Source organism: Cimex lectularius, unplaced genomic scaffold (genome assembly GCF_000648675.2).
Source record: "Cimex lectularius strain Harlan isolate CLEC.00 unplaced genomic scaffold, Clec_2.1 scaffold12, whole genome shotgun sequence".
NCBI lineage: Eukaryota > Metazoa > Arthropoda > Insecta > Hemiptera > Cimicidae > Cimex > Cimex lectularius.
Window position 1 is genome coordinate 1,023,285 of NW_019392875.1, and position 19,835 is coordinate 1,043,119.

Consider the following 19,835-nt stretch of genomic DNA (forward strand, 5'->3'; position numbering starts at 1 on the left):
CCAGAAAACGTAGACGTAAAATAAAACGCTTTGAGAGTTTTCGTTAATTTCATCCTTAATTTTTTTTCACTTTTTTTTGCCTAACCTTTCGCCATTAGCGACAGACGGAGTGCCACCGCCGCCGCGGGCAGCCGTCCCCGCACAGCCGCCCCCGCACAGCCGCCCAGAGAGGTACAGCGGGTCACCTCTTTTTTATTTATTTATTTTTTTCCGGGTGTTTTAGGAGGATATAGATAAAAACAATTTACAATTTTACACCTATGGAATTGTTTACATCCCCCCCACAACCCGTGCCCAGCTTCAACAGTGCAACAAGTGCTATTTTCTCTTTTCTTTAAATGTTCAGGTCGTTGCTGGCCAGAATGTTGAATACAGCGTCTAAAACATCCAAATCGCCTAATCTCAGAACTTGGACCATGTTAGTCGGAAGTGGGACTCTTTTGAGATAAAAACCATATTGACACGGGCTATATAATTATTGTTAGCTAGATATGTTGTAATTTTTTGTTTTATGAATTTTTCTATTATTATATTGATTACAGTAGGAATATAAATTGGCCTGTAGTTATTGTACGTCGTCCTATGCCCTTATAGATAGCTCTTATGACCAAATTTTTTAACAAATATGGCTAAAATCCTGTTTTAATTATTGGAGTTGAATAGCTGAGAGATGATTGGAGATAGGTCTGAAGCATGATTTTTGATATCCACAGCTTTGATACTATCAAATCCGAAGATTTTTTGGAGGTCAATGCCACACATATGTTCTCAATAAACCTGGAGCCTGATAAAGGTTTATCGAATAAATTTGGCACCGATTGATATGCAAGTGATAGAGAATTTGTCCTAATAGGAAGTACAGATTTGGAGTGGAATATAGTTATCAATAAGTTGGAATGTAGTTATCAATAATTAATAATCTCTGGTTTGCTCTCCAAATTCTGCATACCTTTGTATTTTTTGTTTTATTTTATATATTTATTATTATGTAGGTTGTTTTATTTTGCTTTTTTTGTTTGTTTTTTATGCACCTGCCAGTTTTTAAATTAATTAATCTCTCTTTTAATTTCTATTGTTCGTAAGATATCAGCAAACGTCCGGCAGCATGTTTTAATCCATGCTTGTACATACATACTTATAAAACTTTTTTTTGTAGTAAACTTTTTTATTGTGGTAAATAAAAGTATTTATCTATCTATATATTTTTAAAAATATTTTAATTAATTGCATGATTTTTTTCTTGTTTGCTAGAGTCCATTAGCCAGAACGCTTAAACTTATGTTTTTTGGCCTAGTATTGCTAAAAAAAATTAAATTGAAATCAATGCTCTCTTGTCAGGGTACGGTTATTCTAATTTTTGATAAATAATCATTGAAGGTTTTTAAATTGCATGATCAGGAGATTAGTTTAAAAACAAGGCATAACCTCCGCATTTTGAATATGCGGTAAAAGCCAGACAGGCTTAAGATTCATAACGGCTATGCGGTTCTGACGGTTCACCACCGTGATGCAACCAAAGAGGGGAAAAATACGCGGATGTGGTACTTCATCTGGAAAAGTTAATTCAAAACGGTATCCGCTGCACTTTGAAAGTCAAAGTACAATGACACTCGCCCACTTCCACGTCCAATCGCTAAGTTTATGCCCAGAAGCACACGTTAATTAGCTGTTCTGGCCTGGGACCAGTCGGAACGGCCCAACATAAAGTTTGGGTACAGCCGATATTGGACAATAATAATTTACAAGTAATCCAGTTTGACCGAATTTAGGAATTTAGGGACATGATGAAAATCTGAATGTGAGCAATTACCGGACGTAACTTGCCACAACATCACATCGATGAATATTTGGATTGACATACTCAATAATAATTAAAATTTGTATTGTGCTGTCAGATTTATTTTACATGAAAATGGAAATGTTAATTGGCAATTTAGTCTAGTTCCAACATGTTAATACGAGTTAATAATTTTCGGGTGTTTGATTAAACAGTAGTCCACAATTTTGATCATATTGAAACGGCATAATTTTTTATATGTTGTTTTTTCTGTTCAGTATGTTTCATGCTAGTTATTATTTAATTTATTGACATTAGGAAGCCAAGTTATACTTTTATGTTTTTACCTGATCAAATTTTACTTTTTACAGGTTTTATTAATCAAAGTGTAAGATCAGTAAAGCTCTGAAGTTTTCAACCTGCCAGTTTTACAAAGCATAATGAATGTCGTTTTCAAAGTAGGCCATTTTTGCAAATGCGAGTATTTTTAGGTTAACTGGTTTGTTTTGGTTCAATCTAAAACAATGCTATAACATGCTATACATGCATTTCTGGAGCGCCCAATAAGCCCGGCTATTTGCATGCCTTCCTATTTCCGGCAGCTTGTCTTTCTTATCCAAATGTATATTTCAGTTGGTACGTTAGCAGGTTTTAATTATGTAAAATGTTCTTTTTTGTTTAATTTGTTGATCAACATTTTCAAACATGCGTTTAGTTGATGTACGAAAGAAATGTTTTGGTTTTATTGAGACACGCAAATAAATACCTTCTGTTATAATTTTTTTAATACAAGAATTCTGGGGCAACCCCCCTCCCCAAAAAAAAATGCAAGGTTTACGCTCTATAGTAAATAGAGAGAATGGTCGGGCCTTCAAGATTTTCTCTCTATGAAATAATATGTCAGAGTACATCACAAAATTCTCATGAGTTCTCTCATGTTAATTCTCATAAAATCTCATGTTAGGATGGTATATTGCTAAATAATTCTTCATAAATATTTGAAAAATAAACTTACTTCAGTTTATTAACTTATCAGTTAATTTGATAAGTTCACAAATGTATTATATTCGGAACCAGTCGCAATTGCGTCTTGGAGTTAATTTTAGCAGTGGCAATACAACATTATATTCAGGTTCAAAGAGATTCAAGTAGGAGTCCTCTCCCTTACTCAAAAGGCTAAACATTCTTTAGGTTAATTATGACACCCTTGAGGAAGCGTGGGTCTGTGTAGGCTGTCTCTCACTGTTTAATTATTTAATCTTCCTCCTGGAGACACTATTTCTTCTCCTGTCTCGTGCATAATTATTTAGAAGGAATAAATTGTCTGATTGATGGACAAGGATTTCGTGGTTTTATATAGCATACAGCTAAAAAAATAATATCCTGAATATCAGAAAATCTAAACAGTTGAATTTTTGTGTTATTTTAGCGTCATAAAGATTGAAAATAAAATGCATAATGTTTTTAAAATGAGAAAAAATTATTATTAGGCTGATGAAACATCTTGGTTCTGACAGGAAGAGCCATGGCACTTTTTCCATTTCTAATAATACTGCTTGTTTGAAACATTAATGAGTGCAGTCCTATTGCAGTATTGTTTTGAAAATGGTTATTTTCAATTTTTGCTAAATTGCTTATTAAACTTCCCTTTTAATTTAAAAAGAAAGTTAGTTAAGAAGTAAAAGATTGTTTTATTAAAATTATGATGTTTTATAAAAACAAGATCTCCTCTAAATTAGTTTGCGCGTTAGCTAATACCGATGGATTAGTAATTATTCAGTCTTTTAAAACCTTCCATTGGGGGCGTCTGTGGCCGCAACAGTTTAGTCGTTGACACGGCTCTCAACACTATAAGGTAAAGTTCCCGAGTTCGAATCCAGCCTCCCCCCCAACAAAAAAACAAACAAAAAACCTTCCATTGTACTGGCAATTGCCATGAGCCCTTACGTCACGGGTATGAGTTGGGAGAAGCAATACAGATGTCATTTGTGTAATTTTTGTTTGTCTCACTTCAATTGTGCATAACATATGGTCGTATTGTCTTTTAAATTCATTATATTTCAATTCTATTTCCTGAACATTCCTCCAAATGGGTTTTAAAATCTATCAATTAAAGAATTTGTTTAAAGCGCAAAATATCAATTCTTAATCTTACTAATTACTAAATTTACATTAAATAAAAACAAAATCAGTTTGGTCTGCCTATCCTCGCTGGGTTGGTCTGTATTGTTTCGTTTCAGTGAAATGTTTGTACGCATTTATTGAAAGTTTTACTATTTTCGTAATTTGTATGTTAAGTATTTTCTTTAGTGATATTACCAGCCTTACTGGTAGACGGTTTTTTTATGAATTGCTATGAATAAGTTACTGATATGGTTTTTCTAACTTTTTATAATTGATTTGATATCAAAGGATGAAAGATAGTGAATGAAACAGATGTCATGTCCATATGGTTGTTAACTAATGTTGGTTTATAGCCGGTCTGATTTATACAACCAAGGCAGTTTTCCGGTCGTAAATATCATCACAGACGTCGCTGAGAGAAAGACCTTTTCCCGACCAGTTTCCCACGTAACGCTTATAAAATGCCCTTACATTTTTTTTAAACGACAGCAAAGGATTAATTGACCGTTTCCATCTTGAACACAATGGGCCGAGAGGTGAGCAGGAAATGACCGTACGGTCAAGATGACCTCGCACTTATGACAGCATGAAAAATTATGGGCCTAGGATTAGATTAGCTAATAGATTAGGGATATTATTAATTTACAATAAACCTTCCGACATTTAGCTTTGTAAACATTAATGAAAGTTAGTGTTGGCGATTTTTATGTACGGTTATTTTCTCCCATTAGGGAATTTGGTTTCAGTTTGACGGTACATCAGATACCACATCATATGTATGCGATAAATTTTGACAAAAGAATTTAGTTGAGCATTAACAAAAAAAAAATATTGATGCGTAAATAATTCGAAAAAAAATCACGTCAGTGTTATTTCTAGTAAAATTAAACTAGAAACTACATTAATTGATGATGACGTGATGTCTGATCGTGATCAATGATTGGGATTACAATATTCGGTATATTACACTCGACGTTTCAATCTTATTACAAAACCAATCCATAGTAGATACTATAAACTAAACACATTGAGGCGCAAGTTGCCAAGTTTTGGTAAGATCTGTTTATTCTTTGCTGCAACTACTCTTCGTTCCTTGCCTTAAAGCATAAGTGAACGAAAAAAATGATTTATCATCCCAGCAGTTTGCACATTGCTTGCTGCATTCACCCAGTACTACGCTTATGTCGGTGAAATTGTTTGACTTATACCAGAAACTATATAAACAACGAATGCTAAACATAAAACGACAATAGATGAACCAGGTTTATGAAAAAACGATTATGTATTTAAATGCCTCTGTGCAACTCAAATAGTTTTGAACCCACTAACGATACTTATTTTATTATATTTTTAACCATTCTTCAGCAAAAATTGAATTAAATTTTTATAAAATGTTATAATTTTTTAATCTAAACGTTTAAATTTATGTAACAATCTTTTGCTGTTGGCTAAATCTTTTTTAATTTATTTGAAATTTGTTTATGGACAATAAAAAAGTAATTATTACTACGTTTAGTATAATAGTATAAAATTGTTTCTCTGTTGTAACAAACTAAACGATTTCACTCTTGTATATGCTTTTCAAGAGGAGGCTATGGTCGTAGGTTCACAGATTTTAATGACACTTTCTTTTGGTGATACTAGGTGGAAAAAAGACACGTGTCCAAGTGTTCTTGCCAATTGATCCTAGGATCGGATAAAAAAATATATTTTAAAAATTTAAAAACAAAGCCTGGCAAACACGATGATCCACTCATAAAAAAAGTCTGAATTTAAGTGTGTATTTACCGTTTACAGACAACGTATATAAAATTATTTTAAGCTAAAATAAAAATTTTAAACGACAGGATCTTTTGACAATTGATTTTTACGTGTATTATTTTACAGATTTATAGGTACCGCGTTTTTTAAACTTCATTGCCAAATAGAAGTTGAGCTAAAATGCAGTTCTAATTGCAATATGATAATAAAAATATAATCCGTCTCGTTAATGAAGTCAGATTTAAAAAATAATGAGTAATAAAAATTGCAATATTTCACTCTTCACAAAGAAGAAATAATTATTATAGACAATGATCTACAAATTATTGCGATCTACTTTATATTGTGTTTAAAAAATTTTAAAATAAATTTGAGACTTGTTGGATCGAAGGGTTCTAGGTTATATCAAATTTCATTAGGGGCCCAACAAAGTACCTTGTTTATGTTTATTGCAGACTTTTTCTGATTTAGTAATAATAAAGGAATGTAGAATACGTAAACGAGTAAAACTGCATAACAGTTTGGCGATTGCATTTTTTTTTGCAAATTGTCCAAGAGCTTTTAATGGAATGCTAAAAATTGTTAACTTCATGAGTTTTGTAATCTAGTTTTGAAATTTTTATCTATCTATGGAATTTTCATATTTCCAACGGTTTATTATTTAATTTGTAAAAAAAGTATTTACTATTGCTGATTTACAGAGATCCAACAATCCAATGAAATGATATAATTTTATTTAATTTTTGAGTAGATATTATTAAGTAACGAATCAATAATGTTTGATATAATGTTTTAAGCCAAGTTTAATTTGCCGTAAATGTACTTGCTAGGGATTTGAGAAATTAAAAATTCAAATTTATATAATTTAATATCTATATAATTAATGCCACTTATGATTTAGTATCTATGTTTCTAAATTGTATGATACGTCTTTAAATGTTTGCAAAGGGTTAAAACCTACAGGAGCTAATTTCACATTGATATGGAAAGCGTTGAGTGCTCGTTATAGTGATGATAGGTATTTGGTAGATAATTATTTAGAAAATCTCGAGAAAGCTTGGTCCTGCTTTGGATCAGTTTTGCGCCCCCCCCCCCATTCCGTCTATAAAATAATCGAAAATTGGAGAGGTTGCGGATTAAGTTTTTCTTAATCGTGGTTTGTACATCTCAGACCCACTATCTAGACGGGCGTTTAAGGAGGTGCATGTAAACAGGCGGATTCAAACTTGGAAAGATTTGGTCGATTTTCTGCAGCACAAAATTAAGATTACTTCTGACTAGGGATAAAGGCCGTAGTCGTATCGAACCAACTTCCCAAAACAAAATTTTCGCCCCACACAAGTCGTTTTTGGATAGTGAAAGGAAAGGTTTACTACGGTGTTTCTCTACAGATCATAAATCATCTCGTTGTTCGAATCCAATTAAATGTGATGAATGTGATTCACATCATCGTCCCCTTCTTCATTTCAACTTTGTGTTCGGTACGTCATGCTTCAGAAAGGTGTACGGTACTCTTAGTGACAGCAGTTGTGCATTCGCTGGACGCTCGAATTAAGATTCAGGCACTTGGTCCATTTTTGGACTCAGGGAGCATGGGATCGGTGGTGGTCGTCGGTCGGCCAAATATACCTAAAATGGACGTTAGGGGGGTGGAAAAGATGTTTCCAGTGGATCATGGTGTGGTTCGCGTATCCGCTGTATGGACACCTACGGGGTTTTATAAACGTTCGGTTACAAAACTGAAACCTGACCTACTACCCTGTAGGCAATGTGGCATGGTTGAATGAATTTTTTTAAAAATTGATTTTTACACTTGTAAAACAATTACAACGTACTTTTCACTTTTTTTACGACCACTTTTCAATTTTCTTCGTCACTTTGGGCGACACGTGGCCATCGGAGTTTCAGTCGACGAGCAGGATTATCTGGGATGGTAGTGGAACTGAGATGACGGACCAAGGCATTAGGATGGGAGAAAAGGGATTGATGCCATTTTTTGTAATTGCTTTTCGCTACTTCTGGAACACAGGCGAATAATAAGGTCTCGGTGTAGGGTGACGTTTGATACATAATAAGGAGGGTTAACAATTTTTCTTAGGCCTTTTGATTGAAATCCTTGATTAATTGTGTATTGAATTTTTTTATATATTATGGTGGTGGGTTTCATAAAGCAAAATCGTTTTCGTTTCTTGGGCTTATTTACTTGAAGTTTAATTTTGTGTTGGTTCAATTTTTGTTTTGTAAAATTCGGTAAAAGCCCAGAAGGACCAAAACACAGACGATGAAGTCTTATCGTGGGCATTTCTATTCTTTTTTTGTACAAAAATTGATATAACTAGGATCCAAATGCTAATTTGTATGAAATGAGAGAGCCACACGTTCAATTGATCCCTGCCAAAAAAGTCGCCGATTCGAAACCAAGACGTGGAAATAACATCAGAATCTTTTTTTAAAACCAGGGATACCATGCTTTTTAATGTTTTTCGTTTTACGCCCATCGTCAAATATTTTATTTATGTGGCTGAAAAAGGTACCGACAACATTTATTGCACCCATAGGATGAAGAGGTAAAAATATGGAATGCCCTCAGGGCGAGGAACGGGCGTAAATTAAAGTGCAAGAGGACGGAAAGCAAAACCTTTAAAACCACAGGCGGCACATACGTACATTTTCTCTCTGGTGTCGTTAATATACTATGCCAAAGTCAGATTTTGATTACTAACAATATAAATTCCAACAATTGAATTATGGCTGAACCCAGACAAATAATAAGTTAACAAAATACGTTCAATGGGTGACAGACTCCTTCCTCCCGATATTACAGGATATAAATTTCCGGCCATTCGCGTGTATATTCGAAATGTTTACGTTTGCCATAAACAGAAGGTATTTCATGTCAGAGTAAAGAGCCAGCAGGTGGACCTACGGCTTTGTAAAAAAGTGGAATCGTGAAAATAATAAAATAGTTGACTTAAATATAGCAAAATTTTACGACCTCACCAGTAAACCGGTTCATTCTCGTCGGCCATTTACGATTTACCGTTTTAACACTTAATGAGATAATATTTTTCTTTTTTAAAACCAAGTGCATTTGGTGAAAAGAAAACTAAATATCAAATTGAGTCGCAATTTCTATTTTTATTTTGTTGAAAAAACGCAACTCTATTTGTGCCAGCAAGGTTCTTAAAACTTATTGATTAAAGATAAAACAGTTTTTGATATTTTTAAAATATATTGTCATCTTATCTAAAGGTTTTAAAATTGGTAACCGAAGGCAGTTTCACTTGCTCAGTAGAACAGATGTTTTGAAAATCTAATATTTTGAATATATTGTCCCACAATTCTTTTGGTTGACGCCAAGAAAGCCATCAAAAAAATAAACTATCCATGACATTTCTAATTATATCCGTGAAATAAAAAATTATAGTATAGCCAGCACGAAGAGAAAAGATGAGTGTGTAGAAAGGCAAGTCTTAACGATGGAACGATCTTATGTCAATATAAATAATAAAATATCAAAAGTTCCGTTTTTTTTTGCGTACGGTACAATTTATTATAGTCCATATCTGAATATGAAACAAGGTGACCGAGAAATAATCCAATAAATTGATAAATAAATTAGTGTAATACTCGAATCGTCTGAAATAGGAAAATATTGGAAATCGTAAATTAAGTGAAAATATTGAAATAGAAATCGATGCATCAAGTATTTCTAGGTCTGAAGTATTGCATATGAAAGTAAATTTTAAAGACATACGGGTTTCCACTCTTTCCACGCTAATTGACAAACCGGAGTAACACGTTCTGGAGAAAAAAGTTTCAATTGTGAGGTACTTTTTTTTAATCAATACAGGGTAAATATGTACCTATTAGCGAATAAATGAATATTTTAAATAATAAAATGTATTTCAAAAATATATTTAACAAGTGAGCGAGTGGCGAGTGGAGGGAGAGTGAGAGAGAGAGAGAGATAGAGATAGAGAGAGCGAGTGAGAGAGAGGGGGTAAGAAAAGAAAAGAGAGATAACGTTGATAACGTGAAACGAGAGTTCGTGAGATAGAAGAGAAAGTGAGATAACGCAATGAAGCCCAGAAGCGAGAATGAGAGCGAAAGAGAGAGAGAGAGAGAGAGAGAGAGAGAGAGAGAGAGAGAGAGAGAGTGAAAAAGTGAGAGAAAGAGAAAGAGAGAGAAGCTCACACGCACAAAATATATATACATATGTGTATAACTAGAGCTAGTATTTCTGGTGAATGAACAGCTAATTTCTTATATTGCGTATTTTTTTTGTCAAAGTATTGAGTGGTGTGGTCTTTATGTAAGGTATTGGTTGAGATAAAAGTCAGCGGTACGAGAGGGATTCGAACCACGACGTTCGGCTAAAACGCTGCTGCTCTACCACTTGAGCGATCGTGACTCCGATCCGATTTTTTATCTCAACCAGTACCTAACATAAAGATTAATTAATCGAAATAAGTTATTTGATCAATCGGCCCAGAAAATCTAATGGATTTAATATTTAAAATGAAGTATATCTTTAGTATAGCTCTCCGTGGCCATTTCATTTGTCGCCGAGAATCAAATATATTACACGACATTTGAAAAATAGTAAAAAGGAGGGAAAATTCGAAAGGTGGGTTGAGATGGAAGTTAGTGTCCGAGTGGATCGAAGTCACGATAGCAGCGGCGTATTTATCCCGCTCGTGACACTGACTTTTTTATCTCAACCAACACCTTACATAAAGATTAATTAATTGATAGTTACATTGACTGTTTCTCAGATTTCCTTACTGAAAATTCATTTCAACATCTTATTTACTTTTTAGTATTTTAATTAGCACTCATAAAAACTGAATTATTTTATCTTGATAGTATGTTTATTTTTATTCTATTCGTTAGGTTGTTATTAAAATTTATTTTTTATCTTGACTCACTCTATTGTGACGGAGAAAACCTCACACTTTCATAAAATTAGTATTTATTTTTTTTTAGTATCGATTTCGGGGTGCACTCCGTTCGATACTTTTTAAGAAAATTATTCAGATATCGATTAACGGTCACTAATCTCTACACCTTTTTAAGAAAGTTTTTTTGGTAGGCCCAGTCTATGGAATATGGTGGGTCGTGATAAAAATAATTTACGCTAAACTTACTACTGTTTGCTTAACACCCTCGCTTAGGTCCCAACAGTAGTAATAATGAAATGTATGTTATTAATAGTCATTCCATTATTAAGATTAATAATTAAATTATCAGGATGGAATGAGAAATCAAAGTTATACTATTGTATGGGTTATCGCTCGAGTTTAAAGAAACGCGAAAGTGAAAGATAAGCACCAATGTCATCATTTTCACATCCTTGCAAATTGGAAAATTTGTTTTCATTATAAAATCTGATAAGAGGGAAGCTTTTCGAGTCCGCCGGTTACGCTTTTGATCATTCACTGGCGTGAACCTGGCCGTATTCAAGAAGGTGCAATAACCCTGAGTTTTTGCAAAAATCTTTCTCTGTCTCTTTATCTCTTTCTAACCCTAACCCGTTCACTAGTATGAGATGCTGACAATACGTGGGACCGGGTTTTGCTGAGCCATACCCTATATGGCACGCATTCTCTATAAACCGATCCCCACTCCACCAACGCTTACTGTTCAACCTTTATTAAATTAAGCCGTGAAGAAGAAGAAAATTTCAATTACTAATTAGAAGAATTAGTCGAAGATACATTTAACATAATTTTATGGACTCGTATAAAATTTATTTGCCGAGGAAAAAAAATGTTAAAGCAAATACATAAATATGTGTACATATAAGATTTTATTAAAAACAATAGTTAATTTTTGGAATTATAATTAGAAAAACATTATATATAGAAAAATCTTTAAAAAGTTTAAAATATTACAATAACATAGGGTTTACGAATAATTGTTCCTGCCCAATGCGCACACATTTTTCCGGTTTTCCCTCAGAGATTTGACTTTAATGGAGGTAGAACTTTAATGACTGGACATTAAGTATGTGTTAGACTGGTACGAAAGTAATGCAGGTTTTGATAAGTCAGATAAAACTATTTTTAATTGTATAAGATAAAGAAAATTTTTGAAAAATTTTCCATCACAATCTATACATCATTGCCAACAATCATTGTATAATAAGCGCTTTTATTCCGCTGACATAAAAATCTTTATTTCGACTCCCAGTAAAATCTTGGAAACCGTTTTCGGCACCACGTTCTTTAAAAATTTTATCCTTCAAGAAGTGATCACAATGTCTAAAACAGTAGAAGTTTGTAGACGAGAGGCCGAGTGAATATGGAAGGTGCGATACGGTCCTCATATCCTAAGTCACTAAGTTTCCGAAGACTTGGCATTGCGACATTGTGAAGAAGAATCGGTCCCTTACGGTTTACCATTGATGGACAAAGACGTTGCAGTTTCCCGTGCATTTTGTTAATTTTTGGCAATATTTCTCTGCAATCAGGAATTCCGGAAATTATAGTAAACAACACCACCAGTCACCCTAACCTGTGTTGGTTGCAGATTCGCAGTTTCGGAAATTGTTTTGCCGCTTCATCCTTGTCCAATCACTGACCTGTACGCCACCTTTTATCGTACAGAATCCATTTGACATTGCACGTGATCGACTTGTCACGATAGCTTAAGTGGTTAGAGCAGCGGCGTATAGGGCCGAAGGTCTTGGGTTTCCCATCGTGACACTAACTTTTTTCATCTCAACCAGGATCTTAGATAAAAAGAATTATTAATTGAAATAATTCTTATGGTCAATTATGACCGCAAAACGTATATGAATTAATAATAAGTTAACGGTTTTTGACACAGTGCGAAGTATCATGTTTAAATAAACCTTGGTCTAGTCAATGTTTTATATGTAAGTAGCCAAATTAAGTTTGCTTTTCTCAAACAGAAAAAAAACTTGTTGAGTTGATTGCTGGATGTTCAAACTTCGGTAAACTTCAAACTATTGATTAAATTCGAAGTAGGGATGTGCATCGTGTGCGATTAAAAAGTTTGCGAAGGCACTGTGTTCTATTCCGTCGATGAATCTCCTTTTGCACATTATGTTTCTTTTCCCCGGTCTTGTTTTATGGAACATCTGGTTTTAGTAGGTAGACAAATAAATAAACTCACCCTTCATGGCCCAGTGGTTGGATTTGACCATTTCCAGAGAAGTGTGGGGTTCCTTTAAGTGTGCCTCATACACTTCAGTTTACAATTATAAAATTTAAATTTGGCCATATAATTTATGAATTGAGGTTATTTCAAGTTATTATTTCATATTAAAGCCAATGGGACGAATGAGGTTTCACGAACGCCGAGATCGATTCGAGATAAAAAAAAGTTTTACATTTTGACCTTATTCAATTCCTTCGCAAACGAGCTAACTCTAAAGTTTATACGGTTTAGTACAGTTCGTGAAGACATCAGGGCGAACGTCTTTACCTAAACCATCGGAAATAAACAGGGTGAAGCTTCCTCCTCCCATCGTTCACGTCTGTCTCAATCGAAATGAACAGAAATCGACAAAGCTTTATCTCCCCACGCTTACGACCCCTACACGCATCTATTAGATCTTTTCCGATCGATGAATGATTTCCTTATAATGGGATGTGATTGGTACCCTCATAAAATACCAATCATATCTGAATTAGGGGTGAAAGCAATAGAAAACGATCCGGTATTTTTTTGTAAACTATGTCTATAAACAAAACATGTTCTGGTAACTTCTAACAAGACTTTCAACTGAAAAAGAAATTGTCCGTACATAAAAATTTGCATGTAGAAAATACGTTTTTATCAAAATTGATTTAGCTTCAATAGATCGAACGATGTGTCAACTAGGTACGTTCTACAATATTAGATAATAATAAATTTTTAACTAAAAATAGAAAGTGGTTTTCTTTTCGATGATAGATTATAGAAAAAAACTAACCCTTCTATTGTTAATATGATTTCCAAAGTTTTGAAATCTGTTTGAATATCTAACTCAGTTTGATTTTCCATAATTATAATGGAACAAAGCTTATCGCTTGTTACATTTGCTTGTTATTTCCTACGGATTATATATATAGTATTTGTATTTATCCTTAGAAAAACATTCGAAGATTATTTTTTAATGAAATCCAACGAACTTTTACAATATTGTTGCATGAAATTGTTGCAAACTTCTAACGAGGCATGCAAGTTCGTACATGATGTTATAAAATGAAATTTATTTGCGTGTTTACTCCATAAAAGAGCAATCCTCCTCCTAACAAACTTTTATAATGTTGTATTAAGAACTACTCGCCTCACTAACTGCAACCTACCCTAATCCTATCGATTAACTTCATATTTCAAAAATTCTCGAGATGCTTTTTCTGAAAAGAATCTTTCCCATTTTTTGCTTCCATAAACACTACTCCACAAGTAAGCAATGTCACCTTGTTGTTGTCAAACATTATTGTTTGAGCTTAAACAATAATGCTCGGCCGCTTTCCTTGATGTTCAAGCTAAGTCTGTTATCCGGGTTTACTGTAGAAAATTTTAGAACACTACACTTATTCCTCATCCTCGAATTATACCTGATTGATCCTGCTTTCAGCCAAGGAATATCTATCTTTGACTATTACCCTGTGAAGGTTGGAGTCCATCATGGTACTTTCCTTGGTCCCATCCTGAATTCAACACTGCTGAACTACGTACTTTACTGACACGTTTATTTACATTTTTGCAGATCATGCAGCTATCCTGTCTCTAATAAAGACCCATCCATCCTACAGGCTTATCTTATCAACCCAGAACCTTGGCTGAAAAAGTAGCGAATGCAAATATATACTGATAAAACGCAACAAACAACCTTTACTCTACGACTTGGAACATGCTTCCACAACACCTACATCGTTTCGCCCTTCCTGTACCACGTCCGCTACCTTCTTCGACAAAAGACTGACAAATCCACATACAAGTGTAAGTAAACAAGCAGGACTTGTCTAGATGGCACAAAACATTCTCACGACTTTTATCTAGAACGATCAAAACAGACGCTTTACAAGGAAGAACTCATATATAAAACGATAATAAAACCCATTTGGTCGAACGCATCGAATTTTGGGGTTTATCCAAACATTCCAACTATCATCGAAATCAGGTCTGCCAATCCAAAAGCCTTCGAAAAATAGTTCCTCCTATGTATCCAGTATACAATCCATAATGACCTTAAGATTCCTTTTATGAAAGATGTAATAAAATCCCGGTACATCATATTCTAAAATTGCTTTCATTGCACCAATCCGTTAGATCTAAGCTTAGTACATCGCACTAATCCCGATAATCCTCCCAGGAGGTTAATGCGCAATGTTCTCTCAACCTGTTGGGCAGTGAGACCTAGCGTAGAAGAGTCATTTGCTTGGTTCCCGATTGTTTATTTCATTTTTAAAATACACTATGGTAAAAAAAGTGTGTTAATGAGTTTTCTTCCATTGAAATGTTCACGTCTGTATGTACTTCATACTTTCAACAAGTATTTTATACATTTTATGTAGTAATTTTTCAATATTATTTAAATTTTGTGGTTATTCGTTGTGTTTTGTCCCTGACAGTTTAATTTGTAGTTCTAATTATTATTGCTAATGATGATTGATTTTTAGTGGCATATAAATATCCGACGGAATCAAATTTTACAGTTAGACGATCACAAAACAGTGTGAAGCACGAACGTTCGAACGGCTACGTGCGACCAAATTGATTACGTTTATTGCAGGTTTTCTTTTAGCTTTCACGTTCCCTCTTGAAAGGAACACACACGGGGAAAATAATGGATAGGGGCCTTTTTTTTTATTTTTATACCCCGTCAACCGCAGTGCTCGACTAGTTTCCGAGTTATTTCCAACGGTTCCCAGCCTCGTTCAGCTCTCATATGGCACCCAGTAAAAGCCATCAACAAGACCGAAAGGTCTTCTAATTTTAGAAGTTTAACCCTCGAAACTTGTGATTACTGGACAGGCACCGGCTCTCAAACTTGTTTGATGTTTAGTGATTAATTAGTAGTATTTTCAAGTTCCGGGCTATGTCGTTAACTAGAATTTCAACCTTCGACACCATACCAATGCCGTTGTTAAATTTAAACAAGCCCTAATGTAATATTTGCGAAAGTAGAACGTTCATCCAATGGAGATAATTTTAACAACGAATTTTCAACAGTGAACTAAAGGAAGAATAGCACAAATCCGATATTCTCGAAGTCATTTGGACGTCGTATCTGATGCGTCTTTTTAGAGCCCTACATATCATCCGAGCACCGTTAGCTTTTCTGCGATAAGCATCAAAAGCCTTTCACTCCCATTATTTAAGACGTCTTGGTTACGTACACTAGGTCGTTTTCCCAAATAATATATTTGTTGTAATGTATTATTTCGAAAACGTGTTGGAGAGTTTTGCCTGGTTCGTGAATAGATAACTTTTCTATCGAAATAAACCCTTTCGTCTTAAATTTAATTAAAGATCTACACATTGATTATCCAGGAAGTAAAAAAACAAAAACAAAAAACAATAGTCTTTGCGTTTGTTTTATAATTTTTGTGTAAGACACGGATAAAATAAGACAACATGCGATTATTGTTTGAAACATAGGTTTTGTTTGTATTTGTTTGTAAACCTTTCCACAATAATTTTTTTCTGGTTCTACGGAACATTTTCAGGAGTTAACAAACTTGATACAACCTTTTACTGATTTCTTAGACTTGAATTTTTGACCCCACAGTAAGAGAACTAGATCGGAATAAAAAGCAATCAGAAAGGGGCGAGGTCATGTGGCTGGCGGGCGTAATACACACAAATGACGTTCAAATTACATTTGATTAAATTTTGAATGCGATCTTAACAGGAGGCGAACATTTTTTCTATGGATCAAATTAGATTATTTTTCATTTGAAGTATCAATTTTTGATTACTCAAATTTTGTGAGTTTGCTTAAACGTTTTTAATTTTTACGACCAATATTATCGTAGTTAGTATTTTTTTTTTTTTTTAATTTTGCCGGATGATAAACCTTACTCGGACCGTTTAAGATCATTTTAGCGTAGCCGTTGTGGTTTTTTCGTTTGTAAAATTTTAAATTATGAAAGGGTTGTTTCGGTCCTGCGAATGAATAAAATCTTGTGAAAGTCCCACCACCTATTGTACACATGTAATTCGATTTGTCGTTTTTCCTGGGATCAGAAAATTATAAGAAGAATCTTATTAAATAAATATAAAGTTACAAACACCAAAAGGCTTTGCCATTAAAGTATTTTTAAATACTTATTACAAAAAAATAACAATAGAAATTAGATTCGTATGAAGAACTCGTTAACACTTTCAGTGATAAATTTTCATCTCATTAAAAAAATATACGATTTTGGGCCGGAATTTTTTTCCGCTAATGTCCGGTGTCCATATTTAACATTATAATAACCTTACGAAAGGTAGATTATTCTACTTTCAGGTTCAAAACTCATTGTTTATAATTTGTGTTATGATAAGTGGCAAATACAAGGATTACATGGACAAAAGCACCTCAGCACGTTATTTTATATCTCTAGTTACAGTTAATTTACGTAGGCAAAATTAGGTCCATTGAGTGTAGTTTGTAAATTTCTAATCGCCTGAAACGTTTCCGTTAGATTGCTTCAGTCGTTTCAAAGTTATCACCATTTTTCTAATTCTCAAAAAAGGCGCAGGCAATGTGAATGTTATAGAAGTGATGAATGGTGGAGTGAGTGCGGTGTTCAATCCTTTTTAAAAAAGATATTCACAGTAATTTTTTTTCTTTTTTCAATTTTACACTTTTTAATTTCAAAATTTTCAAACCAATCTAGTTCTCTCCCTTTTTTGGAACAATGTAACACAGTTGTATTTAAGTTTAAATTGAAATTATGTTTCATTTCCTTTAGATGGCCCTTAAATTCTGAAAATTTGTTGGATTTAGGCAAGTGTTCTGTTTTTTGTTTTTATTTCTCTACCGCTTTGCTTATATAATTAATATTACAATCATTACAATTAAGTTGGTAAATCCCGCTTTTTGCCAAGTTTTTAAGTGAACCAGTACTTCCAAAAGCTATTCTAAAACCTTCTTTTTTAAAAGTTTTACTAACTTTTTCTGATAATTCACCAATGCATGGCAAACGGACTCCCCGACCATCTGCATAAAATATCGCCTTCATAGCGTTTCCAAAAATGAAAGATTTAATTAATTTGTCGTTTGATTTGAAAAGATTTTTTTTCGAAATTATCCATAATATTATATTAATTAATTATCTATACTTTCTGTGAGTAGGAACTATCTTTGCTAAAAAGGAATGTACATGTTGGGCGAAAATTTGTGACCAGGCGTCCACAGTAGTAGGCTGTGGTAGCAATAACCAAAATTGATTTTTTTTTTTTGCAATTCAATAAACCCTTGAAAATTTTTTCGAAAATATCTTCTTTGCAAGTGTATTTTTTTAATATTATTAATATTTAAAAGTAATATATTTAAAAGCACCTTGCATAACTATAAAGGCGAATTATATATCCATTAACTTCATGTTTGTTATTTTTTACCCCTACATTAGAAAAAAAAATCACCTTTGATGTTGAAAACCAAGATACAAGTATTCGTTTTCATATACTTCATATTAATATTCATATTTTTTACTTTTGAAGGTTAATAACCTAATTATTTGTTTTATTCCTGTAATATATAACATACGTGGGTGAATACGAAAGGGAGATCGTTTGAAACATTCAAACCCAGACAAATGTGATTTTAATGTCAAGAGCTTGTTTCGAGAGATAGAGAGAGAAACGTTATATTTATTCATACTGTGCATAATACTTTGAAAGACCAGGAAATCTCTTTAATGTAGTGGCAAACTTAACAAACCTACCCACCCTTGGCATTAATGACCGAGGAATTTCTCATAATTCAAGCCCCAGAGTGAAAACCGTTTTGCCAAGCGTTCTGTTCGGTTAATGTTCGGTTTCTCGGAACGCTCCTTTGTCGTGACGAAGATTGGTAGCCGTGAACAGGGGGCGGCGCGGCATTGTGCATTTACAATTTTCCGACAGCTATCTCGAAACACGACCCCTAACCGGGTCGCCTCAACTCGCCAGAGTGCCAACAATCTAGGTCGAACGAATTAAAATTTGAAATTTGATACACGTTTGCCCTCTGGCGTAGGGCGGACTTCTTGTAAGAGTCAAGTCGAATTAAAATTGGCAGTTTTTAGATGAAACGTTTTTTCCTTCTGCGTTTAAACAAACAACAGGTTCGAGCCTGAAATTGCCATTGGGTGATTTGTCCGTTGATCAACTGTTGATATCTACTCTGGTCTGCTAGGTCTGAACACGTCAAGAATCTCGACCAATTTAATACTTCGAACCCCTTAGAAAATCACAACACATAGCTCCTGGCCAATTCAAACCACTCTCCAACATAAATTACAACATAAATTCGTTTTGAATTTTCCCTCCTTTTTGAATTTTCTCGGCGACAAATGAAATATTTAAACTTATTAAATTCACTAGTTTTTATGGTCCGCTTGACCAATTAATATCTTTCAATTAATTAAGGTTTTTACTTGAGATAAAAAAGAGAATATCGGTAGAGCCGCGGCGTATCTAGCCGAAGATCGTGGGTTCGAATCTCGCTCGTGACACTGACTTTTTTATCTCAACTAAAAACGTTAATTAATTATAAGATAAATTATTGTCTTATTTTTCCCTTCTCTGTACTTGTATATTGGTGAGTCAGTTCATCTGTTAGTAAATGCGACGATTTTTTTTTTTTCAGAATGTACGCATATTATGTTGATTGCCCCCCTTAATTTTTTTTTACTTGCATTTAATCGTCGGCAATGATCATCAAAAATTAAAATTTAGTGTATTCCTGTTTCATGTAACCCCTTTCGCATTATTTTTGATTTCTCGTGGCAATTTTTAGATTGCTTTTATCCAGTGTGTGATGTCTGAAATTAGTATCTTGCCAGTGGGGTCGCACCATCCTTTTTTCAACCAGTAACCTTAACTCTAATCCTAACCCTAACTTGTCCTAACTTAACTCAAGCCGGCCCCAACTCTAGCCCGTCCCTCACTTAACCCTTACTTAACTTAACACTACATAACCCTTTCCTAACCTAACTCAACCCATTTGCAGACTCCG

The 19,835-nt window shown here is 34.0% G+C and overlaps 1 protein-coding gene across 7 annotated transcripts in view; it reads left to right on the top strand.

The window, feature by feature from the left end:
- The window catches only part of LOC106665834 (dual specificity tyrosine-phosphorylation-regulated kinase 4-like), a 348,487-nt gene that overhangs the window by 61,509 nt on the left and 267,143 nt on the right, over positions 1-19,835 (top strand). The window contains exon 1 of one of the 7 annotated variants that reach the window (XM_014392609.2): positions 14,469-14,623. The exons of the other annotated variants lie outside the window; for them this stretch is intronic. The gene's annotated coding sequence lies outside the window, so the exon portion shown is untranslated. Of the gene's footprint in view, positions 1-14,468; positions 14,624-19,835 lie in introns of those variants that run through there. 7 annotated transcript variants of the gene reach the window in all.